We start from the raw sequence: 25,209 nt of genomic DNA, 5'->3' as shown, positions 1-25,209 counted from the left end.
GGGTTTCTAGGAAAACTGTCCAAATTCCATAGAAATGAGCTAGGGTTTCATTTTTGGTGAAGTAATTTAGTGGTTTGTAGTTGGTTCAGTGGTTCATGATGTATATTAAACATGTGTAGAGGTGTAGGATGAGGTTTTACATGTTTAAAATTATGAAAAATAGATGACCATCATCAACCCTATCATCATTTCATGACAAATTCACTAGAAACCCTAAATGAAGAAATCTTTAGCTTTGAATTCATCTTGCAAAATAAAAAGGTGAGTAAGATGATGTACTTACTTGTAGATAAGTCTAGGTTTGCAAGAAAAATAATTTGCAAGCTTTAAATTTCGATTTGGGTGAGTTCTGGGCGATTTTGAGCTACTCTGGCACAAGTGCAGTGCAGTTTCTGAAAGCGCAGCACCAAAGTGCAGCGCGGTGTCCAGAATTGCAGCACCAACCTTTGAAAGCGCAACGCCTAGAGTTTTTTTCTAATTTTTCTTAAAAACCCGTGCTTTTCTCACCATTGGGAGGGGGAGATCGATGGACAAGGAGGAATAAGAGGCAAATAAAATGAGTTTGGGGCTTTTTGGTTTATATAGGCAAGTTAATTTCCTCTTTGAAAAGAAATGGGCCCCACAAACCTTTTGAAAAACTGATTTTTCACCTTTAAAACTGAGTTACCTTAGAAAGCTAAAACCTCGGCTGTATTTTCACTTTTTGAACACTAGAACTTCTTCTCATGGAGACTTTGAAATTGAAATCATGATGAATTTGTGAAAAATCAACAAGTTAATGTCAAGGAGTTGCTTGTCATGCTTTATTCAATGTTGGATTTACAAATGATAATGATGGACCTTGAAAACCGTAATGACCTAATGAAAAAAAACTGAAACTAAATGGAATGATGATGATGATTGATATAAGGAAAAATTTATTTTATTATGACACCTTCATCTGAATGAGATAGGTGACCAACATATGTGACTTTCTCAAAAGACTAAAATCATTCCTAAACTAACTAGACAGTAACCAAATTTTACTCTGTAAACCTAGTGACATGGTAAAATTTGATTTTGAGACCCCTGACAAACTTGGTAAAAATATATTTGATCACTAGTGACAAGCAAACAATACTAACATTAACAACTTATACGAGCACAATTTCATCTGTGAGTGCATGTTGCACCCCTTGCTGTACTTGTTCCTTTTGCAACTGATTCTCTCGTCCGTGTAGCTCTTGTTCTTCCTAGAGTTGTTGCTTGAGCACATGAAACTCCTTCTCTATTCTGTTCTCTGCCTTCGCGTGCTCTTGATGTCGCGTTGTCACCTAATATCCTGAGTCTACAAAGTTGCTTTTATGACAAGTATATCTGCTTGAGCTTACAACTTTGTTATGCCTATGTGTTGTCAACAACCTTCCTCTTGCGTTCGTTGCATCTGGTATGCTGCCTTCAGCTGTTGTTCATGGTGCTTCTTGCTGTAATGTTATTATCATCATGTCTTGATGTCCTTGTCTATGAACAATTTGATGTATTCGTGGGTAGGCAAGTTCATAGACACTTGATCGACTGCATCCCCAAGTGTGCTCTGAACGGTGTCTTCAACTCTACTCTCCTGGAAACCATTGTACCTATGTTGCTGAGAGGCAGATGAAAACCTATGATACCTAGAGACATGGAAACACTCATGGCAAGAAATCTGTCAGTCGAAATCCAAAATGAACTTGGGAACTGACTTGCAACATACCTATGTGAATGGTCATGAAGGTTGCGCAATTTCCCACGGGAGGTCGGGAGACCGACTACCAAGACTATGCAAAGCACAATCCGGGCTGGAAGGAGGCTGACTAGCTACTGGAACTATGAAATTCACAGTCTAGCCTGGATGCTAACTACAGAAATTATGCAATCTCAGCTAGCAATGGTTGCAGGCTCAGTGACTGCATTGCGCAATTTTCTGGGCCAGCAGTCATTGTCCCTCAGAATTGCGCAACGCAAGACTAGAGGAGAGTCATTGGGTAGAAATGTGCATTTCCTGAGAGGAAGACAGAGCCTTCCCTTTCATGATTACAGAATATTGTCTTGGTGAGGCAGAGTCCAGGCCAAGGCTGCCCAGACCCGCCAACGGGCAACTGAAAGTGAATGTGAATGTGAATGCATGGTGATATTGAGTGTAGGCATAAGTGAATGATCATGCATGCAAACAATGAATGACATATTCATAAAAACGGAACAACATGCATGTGGGTGAGGCAAGTCACCGAACCAGCGACCATTCGTGAAATACAGTTTCATGCATGCGCAGCAGTGAGATGTTAACAAAAACCAAAATGGTGCTAGTACAAGATATTATGTGTCAAAAATACAGTGAGCGCTCACTGAAATCAAGCAGACAACATTCATAAAAAGCGAAACACAAAAAGCACCAAAAATGAAACATAAGACATGGAAGGAGGGCTTACCCCAAAACAATTGAGTTGAATGTGCCAACGACTCCTAGATGATATGTGGGATGTCAAAGCTCCAAGGTTGATGTGAGGAATGAGCTCTGCAGCATACGGTTCATGAGTTTTGATAAAATCGAAGGTGTGACACGCATGCCACAAATATAGGAAGAGCGACACTTGGTGGGAGGTCTCTGAAATGATCCTTGCATGCAACCTCCAGCTTATATAATTATATCCCTAAATCAAGGGATTCCTTTGCATGCTGCCTTGGGAGAAGCAGCCCATGCATGCAAATTGGTTTTTCTTGGTCCTGGAGGGAACTGATCAACTCAACTGCACATGCAAGAGGTTGTTCAACTGCTGAGAGAAAATACGCATTTCTAGAAGGGATATGGGCTGGATGCCCAGGAGATTTGCACAATTTCTGGGCAGAGAAGTTGCTTGTTGCCCAGGACTACGCAATTCCTAGGCTGGGCAGTCCTGTTGGGAGGAATTACGAAATTTTCTGGATGAAGCCTGACTGGAAGAATTGCATAATTCTAGAGCCTAGCAGGCTGCCAGACTAAATTGCACAATTTCTGGAGGGAAGGCTAGTTTCCCTCCACAATTGTGCAATTTCTTGAGGGAGATGCTTAGCCTGCAACTGGACCAAGTCTGAATAAACATCCTGTGAGGGGAAATCATCAAGCTCTGATAGATAGGCTACTTTCTGCAAGAAAATCACTGAAGCCTGTGTACTTGACGAAGCAAGACATGATGTCTAAAAGGTTGGTAGGTAGGCTCCAAAAAAAAGCTAAGGAAAAATTTTGGAGGGTGGTTGTAGCTGCTTCAACACTTGGCGACCCACTGGTAGGACTCCAGCTCTTTGAATGGACCTTGTTCATGAAAAACAAGTCTAACACCTCAAAAGTATTGTCGAGTTTTTAGTTAGTCTTGGTTTCACACTAGCTTGATTGTAGGATATAGCATCTGCCAAACCCTTGGTCAATTGACACACATTCCATGCCAAGGAAACATAGTTGTTTTGATTGGGATTGAGGGGTATATTGGTGCACAAGCAATATAATCGTCAGAGTCTTAGTTTCATCTCTGGTGTTGCTCCACTGCCAGCAGGCCTGGACAGTACCCCGACGGAGTCACGCAGGAGCACAAGCATTGTTTTGCTGCCAGTGAGCCTGGTCAGTACCTCGGCGAAGTTACTTGCATCACCTCTCTCTGCATGAAGCCTTTCTCTTCTTTTTCCTTATTCATTTTTTATTTTTTCACATTTTTTTCACTTTTCATTTTTTCATTTTTCATCTTCATAACTGTTCATACCACTTATTCATTTAAAAGGTAGAAGAGGGATATCGACTTATTGAGAGAAGAAGAGTTTGTTCCAGCATAGAAGTATTTTATTATATCTCTGATGTTCCTGTTAAGGTTCTCCCCATCACCTTACTCTACTTGACTGAGCTGACAAGGGTTAACCCAAAAAAAACCGACTAGAGTAGGTGACACTAGTTAGCGCACAAGTGTTGTGTTTTCACCAAGGTTCACTTTGAACAATATGTGTTTTCCATTTACGTATCATGGACTAAGAGTAACAAGTTCTTCATACAGAGGTAGGATGACAGATAACCAAGTAGTGATAATTGTACAAGGCCTCTTGTACTTCACCCAGCTTTTTTCAAGAGTCATACATGGTTTCATGTGAAACTAACCTATGAATGAAAAGGAAAACAAACAAACAAAAAAGCAAATCAAGAGCAGAAGTAGAAGCAAAAGCAAAGCTAGTAAGCAAACAAGCAAGCAAACAAGCAAGCAAACAAACAAAGCAAGTAAGCAAACAAGCATGCAAGAAAACCAACTAAAATCAAACACTACTCCTACTCCTAGACTAACAATGCATGGGCCTGATCACGTGAAGTGATATTTCTAATGCAGCCACCAGTGCATTGGTTGACCCATGTTAGTGAAGGCTTGGTCCGCGAGAAACCCAGTTGTGCGAACCAGCAAGTGAGAAAGATATAACAATGAAGACAACCACACTTTGTGTTTCAAAGTGCCTACATGACATAAGTGAGTGTAAGTGCATGATGATCAGTCCGTGGAATTATCACGATGTTGTGTGACACTGCATGTAGCTTTGAAGCATAAGCACACTCTTGATTTTGACATGCAAACAAATGAAAGAAACAAAGACAACTTACGTCATGCACGTGTGCTTGCAATGTAAGATTCCTCTAATGCATGAGCAATGGGATCGTGCAATTCGAGTGGAGGAAATATGGTCTATGTGTGAGATTGATCTTCAATGCATACAGATGGGTGATGAGGATCCATGGGTGATTGATCAATTTCCTGATGAGAAGTGAAACCGACCTTCGAACAGCAAGGGCCTGACATAACCATCATCTCACGCTAAAGTGCCTCAATGGCCTAGAGTGTTTCAACTTCATCATCAGATAGATCATCATAGATCGGTGGCTTCAAAAAATAAACTGTGATAGAATCGTGATCGTGATCAAATATAGGAGTAAATGGATCATGATAGCCACGATCAGAAAATTCAATGATTTCATCGATGTCCTCATGATCCGATGAATCAAAAAAAGGGTTAGATGAGAAGAGAACAAATTCATCCTCTGTGTTTCCAGAACAGGCAGATGAAAAATCAAGTGGATTTTCAATGAATAACTTATCCTCTTCATTGTTAGATGATGGACTGACATTTGGTGTGTCCTGCGAGTGATCAACAATGGGTGCATCTGTAGATGAAGATACACATGCGAAATCATGGATGGCAGGTTCACCAAAGATGTCAGGGAAGAACAGAGGGGGCTCGGATAGAAGGGAATCATCCTTTGTCGAGTGTTGATACTCGAGCTCCAAGTCATACTCTTCATGAATGACAATGCATGTTGGTTGTGCAACACCAACTCCATCAGTGGCTTGTTCCTCATTCACAACAAGTGTAGAGTCCGGAATGGAATAACACAAGGAAGTATCATCTAAAGGAACAGTCAAGTGCAAAGACGGAGGTTGTGGAACAAAATTCATATGACAACCCGATGGACTCACAACCAAATCTACGCGAAAATTAAGTGAAGTGATTTTGGGAGGATGTGACAGCTGAACAAGTGTATGAGCATGATATTCAACATCACTTTGCGATGGTGGTTTTGTTTTATGAGGGGATGGCAGACAGTCATTTGTGACATTGACTGCATCCTTCTGAGATTGTGTAGCTCCATCACTAAAGAATGCTGAGTGAGGCTTGATTTCAAACTTATTCTTCAGACGAGTAGATTTCTTAACGCAATACTCGAATCAGTCCCAAAGATATAAAAACTTCATCTGGCTCTTCGGAGCTTGAAACTGCAAATCACGAAAGCGGTTCCAAAAATCCATAATCGATTCATGTAGAGCCTTCCATTGTTGTAACATTTTTTCGTCAAGATGTTCTGGATCAAAATGGTAGAAAGTTTCTTCAATGAGATCACAGAAGTGCTCAAGTGAGTGCACGCTATTAGATGGTAGGTTGCACAGCCATCAATGTGGAGATTCATGAAGTGTGTATGCAAGTAGCAAACTAGCATGTTCGTTAGAACATCCATCTTCCTCGTGAAGCATGGAAAGAAAGTCATGTAAGAACTCATGTCAGGCCACATCGCCTTCACCATTATACGTGCAAGTGGACAAGAGATCAAAGAACTCCCTCGTGATGGTGACATCTTCGTGGTTCGAAAAACATCATGGAGGGAGAAGATTGCAAGAATCCATGTTAGATATGCAAAGGTTCACAACCGAATGAGAGGACACACATTGTCATCTGGCCTCCTTCTAGTCCCAGAAATGTTGATGGTGATGGACCCGCCAAATTGTCAGGGGATCTCCTCGGTAAGAATTCCCAATTAGACCTCAGACCGTTTGGTTTAGGAGTCGCAGTAGTGGGTTGTACGGTAATGAATTGACCACAGTTTCACACAGAGGAAAGTAATATGTCCATGTTAGTAGCAAGGGTGTGACAGCTGCAGTAAGTCAAGGAAGGTGCATGAGAGGTTCTAAAACATGGAGAGTGAGGTGAGTGCGCCCCTTGGAAACCTGTAATAGTACTCGGCTTGGAAGGAACACACGAGCGAAGATGCACCACAAGATAGAAAGAAAGTAGCGAGAAATCCAAAGTGATGGTTAAACTAACAAAATATTTCAGAAAGATTCATACATACATATACAAAATAGTCCATACATGCATGCGTAAGAAAACAATTACATATATCATTTAGAGTAAACAAGGTAGCATAGAATACAATGCAACATATGCATGAAACGTGTTGGCTTTGTTATATTAAGAAGTGTAAGTTCCAGTCATCCAATACATCCATGTCCAAACACTAGTTCCAATAGTGGAACGTTACAACCACAACCGCCTGCTCCTCCAAAGAGATGTACTAGATTTGTGCAGTGGAAAAGCCAAGGCTCGTTACAATATTATCCAAGCTCTCTCTAAGATAGTCTTATTGGAAGCTTGGCTTACCAAAATCCTATATAATGAGTTATGATGTACTATTTATAGAAAAGGGTGGGGTAACCCTTGACATCCTCCTTTGTGACAATTCATCTACCCTCATGACTCTTCATCTACTCTATGATTGTTACATCCAACTATCGACACTTGAACTTCCACTTGACAAGACATTACATTACAATGCACATGGGCCCATGTGAGACAAAATGGCTTGAGCAAGCTATGCAAGACATCACTGACACTTGACCATTGTGGTGAGACCAACTCTTTGACATGCTTGTGATGGTCAAGGTGGTGAGTGGATGCCAAGCTTGTTCGTTCGTGATGGTGTGCATGTGTTCAATGGTGACATCTTGCTGAAGCGAACTCTTGACTCTGTTGCATCCAGGTGCATTGGTATGGCTCCTCCATCCAACTCGTTCGATAACATGCGAATGGTATTTTGCGTGTGGCTGAATCGGCAACACATTGATGCATAATGTCCGTGTTGATCTTCAAGTGTGTCCTGGTGGTCATGCGCATCAACTTCTCGAAGTACATGCTCAACTCCAGTTAGACTTGCTTCTTGTCTTTGCCTCGCTGAGTGTGTTGAATGGTTGGGATCGCATGCATGCACATAATGGCATGCATGCTGCTACATTCCCTTACATGCAATCAACAACACTACTCACCTTGCCTGATCCGTTCCAGCTGCTGGGATGGATCTATAACTTGTACGGGCGTGATTTCTTCCGTGACTACATGTTGCACCCCCTGCTATACATGTTCCTATTGCAACTCATTCTCTTGTTTCTACAACTCCTATTCTTCCTTGAGTTTTTTCTTGAGCACATGCAACTCCTTCTCTGTTTCATTCTCTGCCTTCGTGTGATCTTCATGTCGCGCCATCACCTCATATCCTGAGTCTCCAAATTTGATTTCACCACAAGTAGATATGCTTGAGCTTGCAACTTTTTTCCGCCTCTATGTTGTCAACAACCTTCCTCTTGCATTTGTTGCATCTAATATGTTTCCTTTAGCTGTTGTTCATGGTGCTACTTGTTGTAATGTTGTTTCTGTCATGTCTTGATGTCCTTGTCTACAAACAATTTGATGTCTTCGTGGGTAGGCAAGTTCATAGAAACTTGATCAACTGCATCCCCAAGTGTGCTTTGAACGGTGTCTTCGACTCTTCTCTCCTGGAAACCATTGTACCTCTGCTACTGAGAGGCAGATGAACACCCATGATACTTGGAGACATGGAAACACTCATGGCAAGAAATCTGTTAGTCGAAAACCAAAATGAACTTGAGAACTGACTTGTAACATACCTATGTGACTGATCATGAAGGTTGTGAAATTTCCCCTGTGAGGATGGGAGACTGACTGCCAAGACTACGTAAAGCATAGTCCGGTCTATCAGGAGGCTGACTAGCTACTGGAACTATGCAATGCACAGTCCAACCTGGCTACTAACCACTGGAATTGTGCAACGCGCAATCTCAGCTAGCAATGGTTGCAAACTCAGTTACTGCATTGCACAATTTTGTGGGCTAGCAGTCGCTGTCCCTCAGAATTGCAAATGCAAGACTGGAGGAAATTCACTGGGAAGAAATGTACATTTCCTGAGAGGAAGACAGAGCCTTCCCTTTTAGGATTGCGTAATGTTTTCTTGGTGAGGCGGAGTCTGGGCCAACGTTGCCCAGACCTGCCGATGGGCAACTGAAATCCAATGTGAATGTGAATGCGTGGTGATACTGAATTTAGGAATAAGTGAATGATCATGCATTCAAACAATGAATGACAGATTCAGAAAATGGAACAACATGCATATGGGTGAGTCAAGTCAATGAATCAACGATCGTTTGTGAAAAATAGTTTCATGCATGCGACAACAGCGAGATGTTAACGAAAACTAAAATAGTTCTATTACAAACTATTATGTGTTAAAATGACAACAAGCACTCGCTGAAATCAAGCAGATAACATTCATACGAAGTGAAACACAAAAAGCGCCAGAAATGCAACAAAAGACATGGAAGGCAGGATTACCCCAAAACAGCTGAGCTCAATGTTCCAACAACTCCTAGATGGTATGTGGGATGTCAGAGCTACAAGGTTGATGTGAGGAATGAATAATTGGATTTCTACTCCATTTACGAAGGTTGTATAAGACATAAAATTTTAGAATGCTTAAATACATTACATGGCAATAATATGTTGGAAATAAGTTCACTACCTGGGGGGGTAATTCGTAGTGTTATGGTTTTATTTAATTTTTAACTCTTTTATCAAAATACTCAAGATATCAGTAACCCATCATCAAATCACAAATATAGCATGTAAACTGGAATAAAACATCATGAAAAATATCAAAAGACATGCACATAAGAGGACATAAGTGTTCTAGTGGAAAACCTCCTCCAGGGAAAAAAACCACTTGTTGCTACTTATGCTCAAAATTCTATTATGTTGAACATTTTTTTACGTAGAGTATCTAGCACCCACTAGATGGAAGGCTAGACTCCTACAAAAATGTGTTGACATCTATCAGCTGAGAAGTACCTACTCACATGACTCTGCAAATAAACATCTACTCGAAGCCTCCACAATCAATGAGCCTCGCTAAACAACCATCGGATTAAGATTCTCCTCCTCTAATAATTGTCTGCTATTCTTCACAAGCACGAAGTGTCTACGTATTCAACTCCTCCATGCGAACCATGTTTCAAAATGTTTCAAACTGGGCTCTCAAAATTTCTCAACATGAGCAACCCAATAACCTATCTATGATCTGATTTGAAAATTAATATGATAAAACACTCTACACAAACCTACTATAGATATACCATATGTTATGTCCAACATTATAGCACACACCCACAGACATTCAATCCACACACTCACACCATCAATCACACTACACCATGCTCTCACAAAAGTATTTGCCAAAATAACCTCAGCAATTCTCAAAGCGAACACCACAAGAAAATACCATGGCTATCCAAATACAATGGACACTTGTACCACAGTAATATCCAACTCCATACCATGGGTAAATACCATGGTTATACCAATACAACGGACACATGTACCATGGTAATATTTAAGTCAATACCATGGCTATACCAATACCACGGACCCTTGTACCATGGTAATCTCCAAGCCAATACCAGAGGTAGATACCATATTAATACCAATACCTGTAATGCCAATACCAAGGTAAACACCCTACAACTAACAAGCCAAGTAACATAACCACAAGCAACATAATCATCTTGAATACATGATGTCAACCAACAATCATTGCAACTAATAACATCATCAATGCACCTGCAACACAATTATTTGCAATACATGCCCAAGTTTACATCAATGCCTACCATCAATCACTACAACCAACAACTGTACCAACAATTGCATCATCAATGTCAACAATCTCCCCCTTTGGCATTGATGAAAACCCTTGCTAAACCAACCACTTGATGTCAACCATTGAACCTGATCTCCATAGACACTCCCCTTTGACATCAATGGAAAAAGGGATTAATGCGTCAATGACATCATCAATGAATAATCAATAGATCCCCCGGGACATTAATCGAATCTAACCATAATACATCTCCAAGCAACAAACACTCTCTCTCCTCTATGAGTTCATGAGAAGAAGTACCAACAACACATCACAAGCATCAGTAACAGCTAGACCACTCAGCGAGAAGTAGCAAATAGATGTATCCAAGTAGCAGCAAACTCAATCAACAACTGCAACCACATCAACCTCGCTCTCAACCAAAGCAACAGCATGAGAATTAACAAAAATATAACATGAGTAATACTATCTCTATCAGCATCACCAATAGCATAGCATAACCATCAACAATGATATAGTGTGAGTACCAACACATCATAAACCATAGTAGCTAAAACATCACTCTAAACAATGCACAATAGTTGTAAACATGATCATCCTCAAGCAACAACATAATATCCACTTGGTTATAAAGCACATGCAATGCATGCTCCCCTTGAGCATCATCATATCAAGAAACAACATTTGAGCAGCAACCATGTACTAGACATGCACCCCTTTGAGAATCACCATCAATATCAATCATCAATCAAAGCTTTCTTTACTGAAAGGGTTCACCTCAAGGACCAAAGGATTGATTCTTGACCATAAATTAGAGGGATTTATAAGTGAAATACATGTCCATTATGAAAGTACATATGTTGCATCATTTACTTAAACAATTCTCATGAAATCCATATAGGCACCAAGACTCTATCTTAAAGCATGCATTATTGAAGGACATCCCATACCTACCTACACCAAATCTCATGACCCACTTTACAACTCGTGCCAATCATGGCTCAATACACTATGACCAAGATCTAAATATTTATAAATAAAGCACGTGACTTTATAGACTTATTGACAAAACCTTTCTTTGTTGATAACAATGCAGTAATGGAAATATGATAGCATATGAAATTCATCAATAGTATATTGACAAAACTTCAAAAACATCAATCCCTGTAAGGCAGTCACAAGATCATCAAAACAATGTCATAACACTTTACCATTGCATTTTTTCAACACTAATGGCACTGTGCTCCACAAATTTTTCATTTATCTGACCTCTAGTATGTGCATAGCCACAACGGGATAGGCACTTCACTCACAGCTTGACATTCCATTCCTCGCAATAAATTTATTCATACATCATATTACTCACTTCTTCATAAACATTTAGCATCATAGACTTCACTGAAAGGAATATGACCTGTCTTGTGGTTGTTGTAATATTTTATCCTCCTTTTTGTCATTCACTGAAAAATTCCCACGTCAGATTGAGAAGAAAATGACCTATCATGAAGTTTTTTTAATGTTCCATCATTCATCTCACTATTTTCTAGCGCAATTGGCATGTCATCTTCTTTATGTTATTTCTTTGCTTCTATGTTGGAGTTTGATTATGTAACACCAAAGCTGTGTTTTTATGAGTAAAGGTCCATTGGTCTGCTTTGATCTTTTATTTGCTCTTCCTAACAATACCTCAAGGGAAAACTCGGCTACTGCATTCTAGGCTTCTTTGGCTATTGTACAGAAGGCGGGACTTCCAAATTTTTGTCCTTTGTATATCACAGTTTCCTTGAATCTACGCACATGATCTGGGCCATTTTTTAATCGTTTTATCAATTAAAATATTCAACAAAATTTTGAAAAACTACCAGTAAAATGTTCTACATATTCAAAATGAGCTTCAAGAACTTTAGACTTTCCAACAATAGGATACAAATTGGAATAGAGTTTTGTAATGAAGTAATAAAATGGACGGAAATAAAAAATGACATAAGACCTCGGCCCAACCATCATCTACACTGTTCAATAATGTTTATGAAACTATGCCTCTAAATTAATGACTAAACAACATGCCAAGGCTATTTGTTATGTTACTCTTTATTTAAAGGGTTGACCACGCATCCTCCACGTCAAGCAAATAATGACTAGTTCTGTGGATCACCCTCCACATTGTCAATTTGCATGTGCATCATGGATATCTGCAAATATAACCAATTTGATGGTATTGTCTCCAAATACATATAGACATTCAGATCAAGCCATCAAAAAAATTTGAAGGATACGCAGTCTTCTTTCGCAGTAAATTCATTCGTAATCGAACACATCCAGATGGCATGCAATGTTAGGATCAGCGTTTAGCATTCCAAATTTCCAAAACCATGTCTTCATTTGAAAAATAAACCTAAGTTGTGGCTATGTGCATGGTTCATAGTATGTGGTAATTAAACACAGAACTTCGTGGGGATCCGATCCTTCAATATGGTGTGTGCTTGATAAAATAGAATGCCCAAAAGAAAGCCATAATCTAGAGAGAAGATGCTAAACCCAACCAAAACCCAAAATAATTGGACCTTCTTCTGATAGTTTGTGTTACTCAGGCCCAAACGTTTCACTTGGATTTCTTAGATCAGTTCCCTTGCAATTAAATACAAGAACCCTACGAAAAAACTAAACCAAAAGTCCCCATCATTATTCCCTTGTTGTCCTTATTCCATTTCAGAGCCAAGGATAATATTTCAGAACGACAATGATGTTCGACATTTTTTTCCATACAGTACCAAAACTCAGCATAGACCAGATCCATGATTATTAATTCTTTCCATAATGCCCAGTTGACAGCTCAATTCACACAATAAACCCAACTGCATTTTCAACAAATAATATAAACCATATTATGGACCATTTTTTTTATTACCAGACTACCCAAATTGGCTTATTTGTACTGACAAGATGAAATCATCTTTTTATATTTGACACTAGGCATTTAACTGCCCCTTCAAATCTCAACAAATTCCTCATTTTAAGTGTGCAGAAAAATGGTAAAGGTTTCACAAATTCACATCATAACCACTTCAATCATGCAATTAATCATGCGCTCAAGCCAAAAATAGATCTTCTACAACTAAAAAAATCGTATTGGTCACTTAGTTATTGCAAGAAGGAATTTGAAATAAATTTTTTGGCTTAAAAACGCCTTGTAAACACCATTTTCTCTCTTAGAGTCCATCGATTTCAGAATATGGCGCACTGTGTATCTTGTAATAATCAGGTTGTGAATTATTTACCTAGATTTAACTGCAGATCTACACTAAATACATTAAATTGTTTGCACATATCGGACATACCTCTATAAAGCTATTATTATCTATTTTCAGCTCAACCATCACAACTTTTTTTTTCCAATAATGCACACTTTATCATTCAGGCTTCCATTTGTCTTATCCATTTTTTAATTCTTTTTGCTGGATTCTAACCATTCTTTTATTCTGATATAGGTACTAACACGGGCTCAAAATGCACAGATAAAATCTAGCTATAAAGTCCATGGATGAAGGATTTTCAGTTGATCCATTTTTTATCTATTTCTAAGGTTGATCAAACATTTAATTATCAAAACAAAACCTTTGAAAGAATTACTATCGAAATTTGATGAACCTAATTTTCTTGGAGGAGCTCCCCCTCAGATAATGTACTTTCTACTTCATGCTCCCCCTGAGGCCAGGATGGCCTCAATTTTCCTTTTGCTCCTTTCTTTTCCAGATTCTCTTGGTTTTCACTTACATATTTCTTTGATACATGTTGGAAGAATTCACACTAGGGTTCTTTTTCCTCCATCTAGACTGCAACAACTTAAATGTTTTTTCCATATGGCCAATATTATCATAGAAATAACATTTAATATGTTCGAGAAATGGCAGAAATGACTCAGATCTTGTGTTGATCTAATTTCTTCTCCTTGTGCCATTAACCCTACAGTCAACATATTTATGCCCAAAATCATTACAAAAGTAAAAATACCATGTTGACGGTGTTGGATCCACCAACATAATAGGGGATCTCCCCGGTAAGAAGTCCCAACTAGTCCTCAGACCATTTGGTGTTGGAGTCCTAGCAGTGGGTCATACGGTATCGCCTTGACCCAAAGTAAAATTTCCCTGTTGGTAGCAACAGTGTGACATATGAAGCAAGTCAAGGAAGGTGCATGAACAGTTCTAACACACAGAGGATGAGGTGAGTGTGGCCCTTAGAAACATATGAAAGCACATAGTTAAGAAGAGAGAACATGAGCAAAGATGCGTCACAAACTGGAAGGCAGGTAAGCCAACAATCTAAAGTGATGGTTAAACCAACAACACATTTCAGTAAGATTCATACATACATATACAGAAAGAATCTATACACACATGTATAAGCAAACAGATACATATATCATTTAGAGTAAACAAGATGGTTGAAATACAAAATGACATATGCATGAAACTTGTTGGCTTTGTTATATTAAGAAGTGAAAGTTCCATTCATATAATACAACCATGACTAACTACCAGTTCCAACAGCGGAACACTACAGTCATTGCTGCCTGCTCCTCCAAAGAGATATACTAGCTCTGCAGTGTGGAGAAGCTAAGGCTTGTTACAATACTCTCCAAAATTTCACTAAGATACTCCTATGGGAAGCTTGGCTGACCAAAAGCCTCTACAATGAGTTATGAGGGACTATATATGGCAAAGGGTGTGGTGGCCCTTGACATTCCCCTTTGTGACTATTCATCTACCCTCATTACGCTTCATCTACTCTATGACTGTTACATCCAACTATCGACACTTGAACTTCCACTTGACAAGACGTTACATACAATCTGCACATATACCCATGTGAGACAAAATAGGCTCGAGCAAGCCATGCAAGACATCACTATGATTCAGACAACTATGGGAAGACCAAATCCTTGACATCCTCACGATGGTCGATGGCAGCGAACTAATGCCAAGCTTGGTAGTCCGCGATGGTGTCTGTGTACTCAGTGGTGACATCTTTCTGGAAACGGACTCTTGCCTCTGTTGCATCCGAGTACAGTGCTCTAGCTCCTCTATCAAACTTGTCTAATAACATGCGCATCATTGTCTTGAGTGCGGCTGGACCAGCGACATACTGATGCATGGTGTCTGCACTGATCACCAAGTCTGTGTTGGTGGCTATGCACATCAACTCGTCAAAGTACGAGTCAAGCTCCAATCAAACTTGTGCCTTTCTCTTTGCCTTGGTGAGTGTCCCAATAGATGGGATCACATGTGCGTGCACAACAACATCCATACTCCTGAATACCCGTGCATGGGAAGCCTACAGACTAGTGATGAGCTGCGGGAGATCTTCATAGTTCTGGATCTGACTCCAGATCTGTGCCTTCAGCTCAACCGCTTTGGGCTTCATCATCTTGGGCAAGTGTAACGAGGCTCCTTTGTATCTCATTGTCCATGTTTGCATGTAGTCAAAAATAGTATGCACATTTGATAAGATACGTGCTTTCCTAGCACATCGTTATTGCCAATCGTTGAGATGGACAACTGCCTTATGCATGGTACCAAACTTGGAATACATCGCCCGAATGACTGTCTCAAGGAACGATACTTCATCTAGTATTTCCTTCTTAAACTCTGCTCAGGCGGATTCTGTAACAAGTTCCCCTCCATACTTGTCCATCTGTAACTCCTTAGCCAATCGCTCGTTCTCTACTATCAAGAAGCGAACACTCGAGCTAGTGGATTAGGCATATGCTCTGGTAGCATCGACCAATGTTGTTGGATTCTTGCACACGTCAGACATGATCATTCATTCTTCAAACTGCACAAGAGATGTGTTGTCATCCAAAGTAGACACCCTGCGTGATTGCACAACTCTATGTTGCGACTTGTCGAATGATATATTGTACATCTATCCTTCCAGATTGTATCCAAGGATCTCAGTATCTCCTCTTCTGGATCTGGTGAAGCTGGTGGGTTGACCTCTTAGTGGTAGGCATGAGGTCAATTTCTTGCTCTAACTCTTGCTACTCCATATTTGTATCCATCTGCTCAAATTCTTGTTCAATCTCTTAAGCGAAGTCCTGCTCCTACGACTACTCACCATGCCCGCTTGGTACCAACTGTTTGGATGAGTTTACTACCTATACAGGTGTAGTTTCATCTGTCTATACATGTTGTGCCCCTGCTGTACCTATTCTTGTTGTTCTTCCTTCTCCTTTCTGCGCAGTTCCTATTCCTTCCAGAGTTGCTCCTTCATTGTTTCCTCCATCCTTTGTTTTTCTCTCTACCTTTGGACGATCCTCCTATCGCGTTGTTTCCTCTTTGCCTCTATTGCCAAAGCTGCTTTCTACACAAGTGGGTTTTCTCTGAACTTGCAACTTTGTTCTGCCTCTGCGTTGTCGACAATATTTCTCTTTCCTTTGTCACACGCTGGTATGTTTAGCTTTTTTGTTGGTGCTCTCCTGGATGCTGCTTCACTAACCATTCCACAACGATGCCGACTAGTTCATTGGGCCTGGAGAAGTTGCAGCAATATCTCCATGGGTTTTCCTCCACCCAATCAAATGCCCCGTGGATCCACTGAAATTGTACTCTCACGCAGTGATCTTTCACACTACAATGCGGGTGATACAGATTGAAGCTTCGGACATCGAAAGAATATTTCTTGATCTCCTTTGTTTCAACATTCGCATGATTGAGATTTTGTATCTTGTACAACCCGATCCACAACAGAAGAGTGGGCCAAGGTGCCTTCTTCTTCCGATGCAGCCTAGCTGACATTCTAGTCGAGATGTAGTATGATAGTTCTTGCATGACGAGCTTGTCCATGGCAAACTTCAGCAAAACATGTGGAGTATTCTTGGCATTGTACATCAGTATGAAGGTGTTGGATGGTGAGGCATACCAATCCGCTATGTCAATCAGTTCCTCCATTGTTTCCTGCGACATGCAAGGTGGATCTTGCTCAAATATCATCTTGTAAACCAAGGTGAAAAAATGATTTGACAGTTGTGTGATAACTCCTCTCAAGCTGCATTCAGAAAAAAGTTTACAATAAGTGCTGATAGAGGTTTCCACCGATGTTGTAACACCTCCGAGGTAAATGTGCATATAAACAACATAATAGGAACAAAAATACAATAAACATACCAACCATCAAAATCCATATATACATCAGTACACTTGCACATGAAAATCAAGGGAATGAATTTTTTTCATTAATAATGCAATGAACCAACTGGTGATGGGACTACCATGTTCCACCTGACCATAGATTGGCTAAGCCAAGTCTGTCTTCAACCAATCACCCCCGTTCCATTTTCCAAGCATGAATGTGGGACTCATAGAACACATCAAAAAACACCAATCAATGTGGATGCCACCGGAGTTCTCTGCGTACACTGTGAGTAATTTGAATGCCTCCTAGTCTCTCAGGCTTTACCATGCATCCGCAGTCTGATCCAGGGATCACTAGGCCCTACACCAAGACATACTATCCAGGCTTTACTGTGCATTCCATCCCAGATTCATTAGGCCCAAAGGAGATAAAATCCACCTCTTGGCTTTACCGTATATCCCGCCATTCACCGGCAAGGATTCCTAGGCCCACCAAGGCACACAATCTGGCTTTACCGTAACCCACAGTCTGGTTCAGGGGTTACTAGGCCAGTGGCTTCATGCATCCTCAGTCTAGTTCAAGGACCACTACCACCATGTGTTTTTCAATTCGGAGATCCACCCCACTCAGCATCGAATCCAATCTCGCCATCCCCCAAAAAACACATGAGAGAACCCATCTTAACAAAGCTATCAGGAAATGGCAAGGCTAGGCTGAAAATACTGTCACACCTAGCAAAACCCATGCCATGGTAGAAAAGAAACACATGCAATCCTATGCATGCCAAATCTGGCAAGGAAAATACACATGCAATCCCATGCATGCAAAATCTAGCAAGGAAAATACACATGCAAGTTGATACTTGTAATAAAGCATGTTGTAGCTACTTGATCCTAGCTTTCCCTACTTGATCTTTGCTTCCTCTTGCCTTCTTTTCCTTTCTTGATCCAATGCCAAATTGCTCCAAGAAAAACTATAAGTGTCCAAGAGTATGAGAAAGAGAGAATAATGAGAGAGCTCTAAAGCTAAACTGACCAAATCTTGCCCATTGATCCTTAGAAGCCTTTTTATTAATGAGGCCTCTATTTTCTTTATTTTGCATTATTTTCTGTCAATTTCCTCCTCACATGCAACATGTGACCTTTCACCTTCCTTTTCTCCTAAATGTGCCAAAATACCTTTTTGCCTCTTTAATGCCTTAGCCATTGCCTTTGCCAATTTCCTTAGCCATAAACAACCAAATGAACACCCACTAGGATGTCTTTCCCACCATCTATCTTGGAATATGTGTCCCATCATCTGTGGTATTTATATATTTTTACATGGAATTTTCATGAGGGTTGTTACAGAACCCTCCCCCTTAGGGGAACACCATCCTCGGTGTTCAATGACACTTATAACCAACAATACTATTGAAACAAAACAAACTGCCCATGGAGCTTTATAACATAGCTCGTTGCAGTATTTATAATGAAAGATCTGCTCAAAATAAAAACATCATGATAACTTGACAGCATACCGCATATTGGAGCTTTATAACATATCTCATTATGGTATTTACAATAACCACATATATGTAGACACATATGCGCATTTTCTCAACTAGCAAATAAAATAATATGATGCTTGCATCAACAATAAGGGAATCTAGAGGCTCAAACCTCCACCCTCAAAGTAATACCAGGATCCAACTCCTTCCCAAGAAGTCCAGAATCCACTGCAAATTCAAATCTGCATCCAATGTCCAGTGTTATAATCTTGTGCCACTTGTCCACTCAACGAACAGTTACCAACTCATTGTTCTAGGGTGCACTCCCAATGTGTATCTAATTCCATCTGGCAATAGTAATGACTAAAACAAATCCATCTGTGACCTTCCCTTCTCTACTACACGGTCCCTCAGGAATCTGAGCACCCCTTTTGTGCAGTCGCTCACCTTCCATGTTCTGTTGGCACCCCCATTCTGGGCAGTCCATCCCTTGGCAAGGCTTCCTCACATCGAAAGATTCAAAGACCAAGGCATGTACCTACCTCAAAACTACCATACCGGTCATAGCATGCTCATGGCAATCAATAGACACTATTGGGTACCAGTGTCCCACAATGGCCTTGTTGCTCAAGTGTTTTACCAGCATATTGCTGCATGTTTCAATTCCTTTATTGCTGCTGCTAATTCTTGCAGTGGATTTTTGCCACTCAACTAGGCATGTTCATGCATTCCTATACCAAGCACATAACTTCCATTAGATTTAAAATAAATTGAAATAAATTCACGTCATACTTCATTGGTAGCTCGTCAATAAGGTACATTTGCAATCATGTTCACTTCTTTTCACAACAATTCAAACTAGCATACTTAACCAAATCAAGATATATAAAGATATCACATCAGGCTAGCTCAAACACAACCATCATAGATCAAAATCACCTGTAACCATCATAAACCAAAATCATAGATCCCATATAATCATCATATACCATAGTCATAAATCACAAGCATAATAAAACTGAAATAAAATGTTGATACTTATCCTTTCATCAATCCTTAGCTTCTACTTTTGTCTTTATTCTGTACACACTCCAGATCAGTTGCTACACCCAACAAACACCCAATGCCTTCTACTCAACCATGTGCATAGACACATAGTGTGCATCACACACATACAACCACATGACATACCACACCATGCAATACATGCATCTACACTTGACATACAACACATACACCTACACCCAGTGTATACAATACAATGCATCCATCTATACCCGATGTGAAATACCACCCAATACATGTACCTACACAGAGTACAACACAATGAGTACGCACGCTGCAATACCATGACTACATGATGCACATACATAATACCGCATGCCCATAACACAACATCGACGACATGCACACAATACCACACATACACCAGTACCATATGTACAACATGTACACAGTACCACCTATACACTGCACCACCTATACAACATGTTCAAAACATCACATGTACACGGTGCCACCTGCACAATGTGTACACAACGCCACATGTACACTACACCACTGTACAACATGTACACAATACCACATGTACACAATACCACATGCACGATGTGTACACGACACCATATGTACATAGCATCACATGCATGACATGTACACAACACTGCATGATCATAGCACCCTATGTACAACATGTACACGGCACCACATGCTCATAACACCACTTGTATAATCATGCACACAACACCATATGTACATAACAAACATATGTACAACATGCACGCAACACCACATGTACATATCACTGCATATCCAACATGTACATAGCATCATCTATACACAACATTGGATAGACAACATGCACAGAGCACCATATACACACATGTCGCATATACATCATAAAGACAATACAATATGTATACAACACCCCATATGCAATATTTGCACAACGCTATTTGTACCATCCTGTACATAACATTGCATAAATAACATGTACACATGCTATGTATACACAACACTGCAAGTGCACGCATCATAGATGCAACATGTACAACATATGCACAACAATAGTACCACACATCCAAAACCACACTATCCTTACCAAGAAACGTTGCTTCCAGTGTCTTATTCATGCTTATCCTAGCATGTGGCATACCACACTACTTCCGCTTTGTTGATGTATCCATTGGTATAACATGTCCATAACATAGACATAATATAATCACATAATATCAACTCATAACCACATGATACTAACCTCATATATTTGTCATGAATACTCTTCCCACTTGATTCATCATGAACCAGGAACCTCTTCATGCCATTCAGTTGCGTAAGAAATTATTCCTTCACAAGAATGATCCCTGACAACCTTGTCAGAAAGTAACATAGATACATGTACACATACATAGACCATAAAATAATAATGATATCATCAGCCAACATCATACATAGATGCATATGTACGTATAAACATTAACATAAAATAATCATGATTCATGATGACCCTGTCAAATATGACATACATACATACATGTATACATATATAAACATCAACATAATTATGATCATAAAATAATTACTACATATCAATGTCAAGGTTAAGAGAACTTCCTTTATTCATGCACAACATGCACAATATTGAGAATAATAATTCCCAACATATCTAAGGCATCTAACACCTCATATCCATTTACTTTACCTTTTCTGGTTACGTTTCTTGTGTCTACACTTCTATTGTCCATTTACCACAATGGACCCAACCAGTCCAACCATCTGTCATAGTCTTACCTTCCATTGCACTTACTCATGCACATAGCTTCATCTAGGTCTTATATCATCGTTTGGGTACCATACATCTCTCCTTATTTCGATCAACTTTCCTCTTTCCCAACCAATTTCGAAGACTCAAAACGTCAAATGCAAGACAAGAAACAAACAAGAACAAGACCATAAAAACCAAGCAACATGACTCTGCAAACAAAGTGGTATGGCCATACACTAGACATAAACAAAGTTATAAATCAAGCTCAACAATTCATAAAATACCAAAAAGGACAAGACTAACAAAAAACACCATGACTCATTCCCTATGGTTCCCAAGGAAAGTTCAACCCGAGCCTTCTTCAAGATTTCATGGGGACCTCTCTTGCCCTACAACTCCCTACATCATGCTCACACATGTCAACCACATGTTCCAAATATCAATACAATCATATCTTTCAATTTCAAATTAACCATTACCAAGATTAGCAATCATGTCATAATCCATAATTAACTCATATTCATTAGACATAATGATACAACTATCACCTACTAAACTCAAGTACATATCGACTATCTCAACACATAAGTGTTAGCATAATTATCTTAATAAATATCAATCCTTCATGCCACTATATAAACTCATACTCATATCATGCAATAGATCAACCATTCAACAAACTATAAATATACCATTTCAGATAATTCAACTAGGCGACATAATAGGCACCAAACACTCAAACACCAAATAGATGTCATAATCAAATAGTCAAGCACCAGGTAGATGACATAAGTAAGCTCATACCTTAATGTATCTCAGGGGAGGCTATCTTGTCTACACAATTAATCTAAGTTAGCATGATACAACTTCACAACATATCAACTCAAACAAAAATCATGATATCCCTAACAGTAACTAACTAACATGTTCACGTCATAAGCTAATAAGCATTTGTCATTCATGCATAAAAATGACATATGTATGATCAATCTAGATTATTACAACACCATATCACAAATATGTCAGCTCATACTTGAGATTCACAACCATAACCATCTACATAGGTCAAACCAATACATATAACATCAAGATCTTCAATGCAGTGAATATAACCATCACACATATGACCAATCCAAATTATAACATCAATATCTAAATGAAATAACCCTAATCATCAAGTTAATAGCATATAACAACAATAACCTATATATCATACTCATAAACAACATACAACATAATCATCAAGTTATCTAATATAAAACAACAATAGCAATGCATACAACTACATGTCATTATCATTCTTAACTATTTGACGCATGTGCATATAACTACACTAATCAACCAACATCTATCATGAATGTAACCATAAAATCAAAATACATGTACATAAACCTAATGTATATAAACTTAATGCATATAAAAATCCTTAACTTATATACCTGCATGCCCACATGCAATACCTCTATGATGATCTTCCCTTGTCTCGAGGTCCAATGCTACAACTTCACTTTAGTTATCTACATCTCTTGTTTTATCTCAGCCAACTCATTAGCATCATAACAACCAATAGCACCATGATGACCTAAATTGCATACAATGACTTCACAAGGCATGTTTGACCTAATATACATGCATAATCATAGCCATGACCATACATGCATAACAACAATCATTACTCCATTGTACACATTTCCATATGCAACCAACAATATGCATAAGCAATGCCAAACCAACTACACCTACGCATAAACGCATGTAGTCAAACATAAGTGATCAATTCTTGTAATCAACCTACAAGACTGATACATATAATCAAAATATTCAAAAATGTAACCTAACATGCAAGGATGTAAGTAGGTATCATGAAATCAACATGTAAGCGACATATAATTCATATACAGTCAGTGACATGTTCCAAAAATCAAGACATCATGTCTATTAATTTGGAATCAGTGTTCATCAATACTAACAACCTATAAGCATACCCCTTACTATCCATAGTCCACACTAAGGTAGAAGGAGGAAGTTACTATAATGGCCTGATCTCCAATGTCCAATTATGGAAATGGGATCTCCAAATCTCTACTAAATTTAACCACACTTGAAAAGAAATTGTTTTTCATTTCTCATACATTTTGTATGAGACTAAGTCAAAAACATTTCACTTATTCCACTTGTAACATAATAACTAAAAACATGCCACTTTTCCATCTCCTTACATGAAACTTTTCAAATCCCTTGCATGCAACCTTTCAAATTCCTTACATGCAATTCTTCAAATTCTTTGCATGAAAATAGGCATAGATCAGCTACATCCATATTATCATACTACACTACTATCCCAGCAAAAAAATAATATTTTCTTCAAACAATTACCATACTTTTACATTTTCTTCAAACAACTACTATATTATTACATTTGCATGTAAGAATTTCTTCAAACACTTTACATGCAAACTAATATAGCAAACTATTTGCATACAAGTAAGCATAAATCAAATACAAAAATAATATTACACATCAATACTATCCCTAGCCACAAACAACATACTCATTGGGGCATTTTATCAAATAGTTCGTATGCAATTAATCATTGAACCATTTAAGTATTTCCTCAAACACTTTGCTTGCAAACTAATATAGTGAATGATTCAATGCATATATCTTAAAATGTAGTAGTAAAAGTTATGGAAAGTGAACCATATGATCAGTGGTATTATCCCTCACTATGGTTCAAGTTTCAACTTCTCAGATTTCATAGATGAAAAGTTATAACAAAATACCAACACAATCCTATTTAGTGCACAATTCTAGGAGTATCCAGAAAGCTTGACTTCCGGTGGCCATATCCCCTGAAATATAGTGAACAAATGTCTGAAATTTTTATCACCATATAAATGGGATTTCCCCTCAATGTGGAAAAATTTTCAGCTCCTGAGAGTGCCCATAAGAAAAGTTATAACAACAATGTCAGTGTGACCTGTTTGAGGCCTGATTTTAGGAGTATTTAGAAGGCTCGACTCCCTCTACTCAGATCTCCTAAAATATTGACCCAATATCTGAAATGTCTACCACGTAATCCATGGTCTGTCCCCTCAACGTGGACAATTTTTTAGCATCTAAAGGCCTACAGAAGATGCGTTATTGTAGAAATTCCAACATGACTTGTTTAAAGGTGCATCCAGGAAGGTCATCTTCCTTAGATCATAATTCCTAAAGTATTGTGAACCAATATCTGAAATTTTTACCACATTATCAGTGGGAGTTACCTTCAGTATGGATAAATTTTTGACTTCTAATATGCCACAGAAGAAAATTTATAACGGATATGACAGAAAGGTCTAAAATTTAACCTTTGTTCTTCATTTCACCTATGATAGAGCCCATCCAATCCAAGTGTTTGAACCATGCTCTGATACCATTATGTAACACCCTCCGGGGTAAATGTGCATATAAAAAACATAATAGGAACATAAATACAATAAACATATCAGCCATCAAAATCCATATATACATCAGTACACTTGC

This window comes from Pinus tabuliformis, chromosome 6 (genome assembly GCF_031772625.1).
Source record: "Pinus tabuliformis cultivar Carrire ecotype Pingquan chromosome 6, CPIR1, whole genome shotgun sequence".
Classification (NCBI taxonomy): Eukaryota; Viridiplantae; Streptophyta; class Pinopsida; order Pinales; family Pinaceae; genus Pinus; species Pinus tabuliformis.
The sequence above is the reverse complement of the archived record's forward strand: the minus strand, read 5'-3'. Positions refer to the sequence as shown.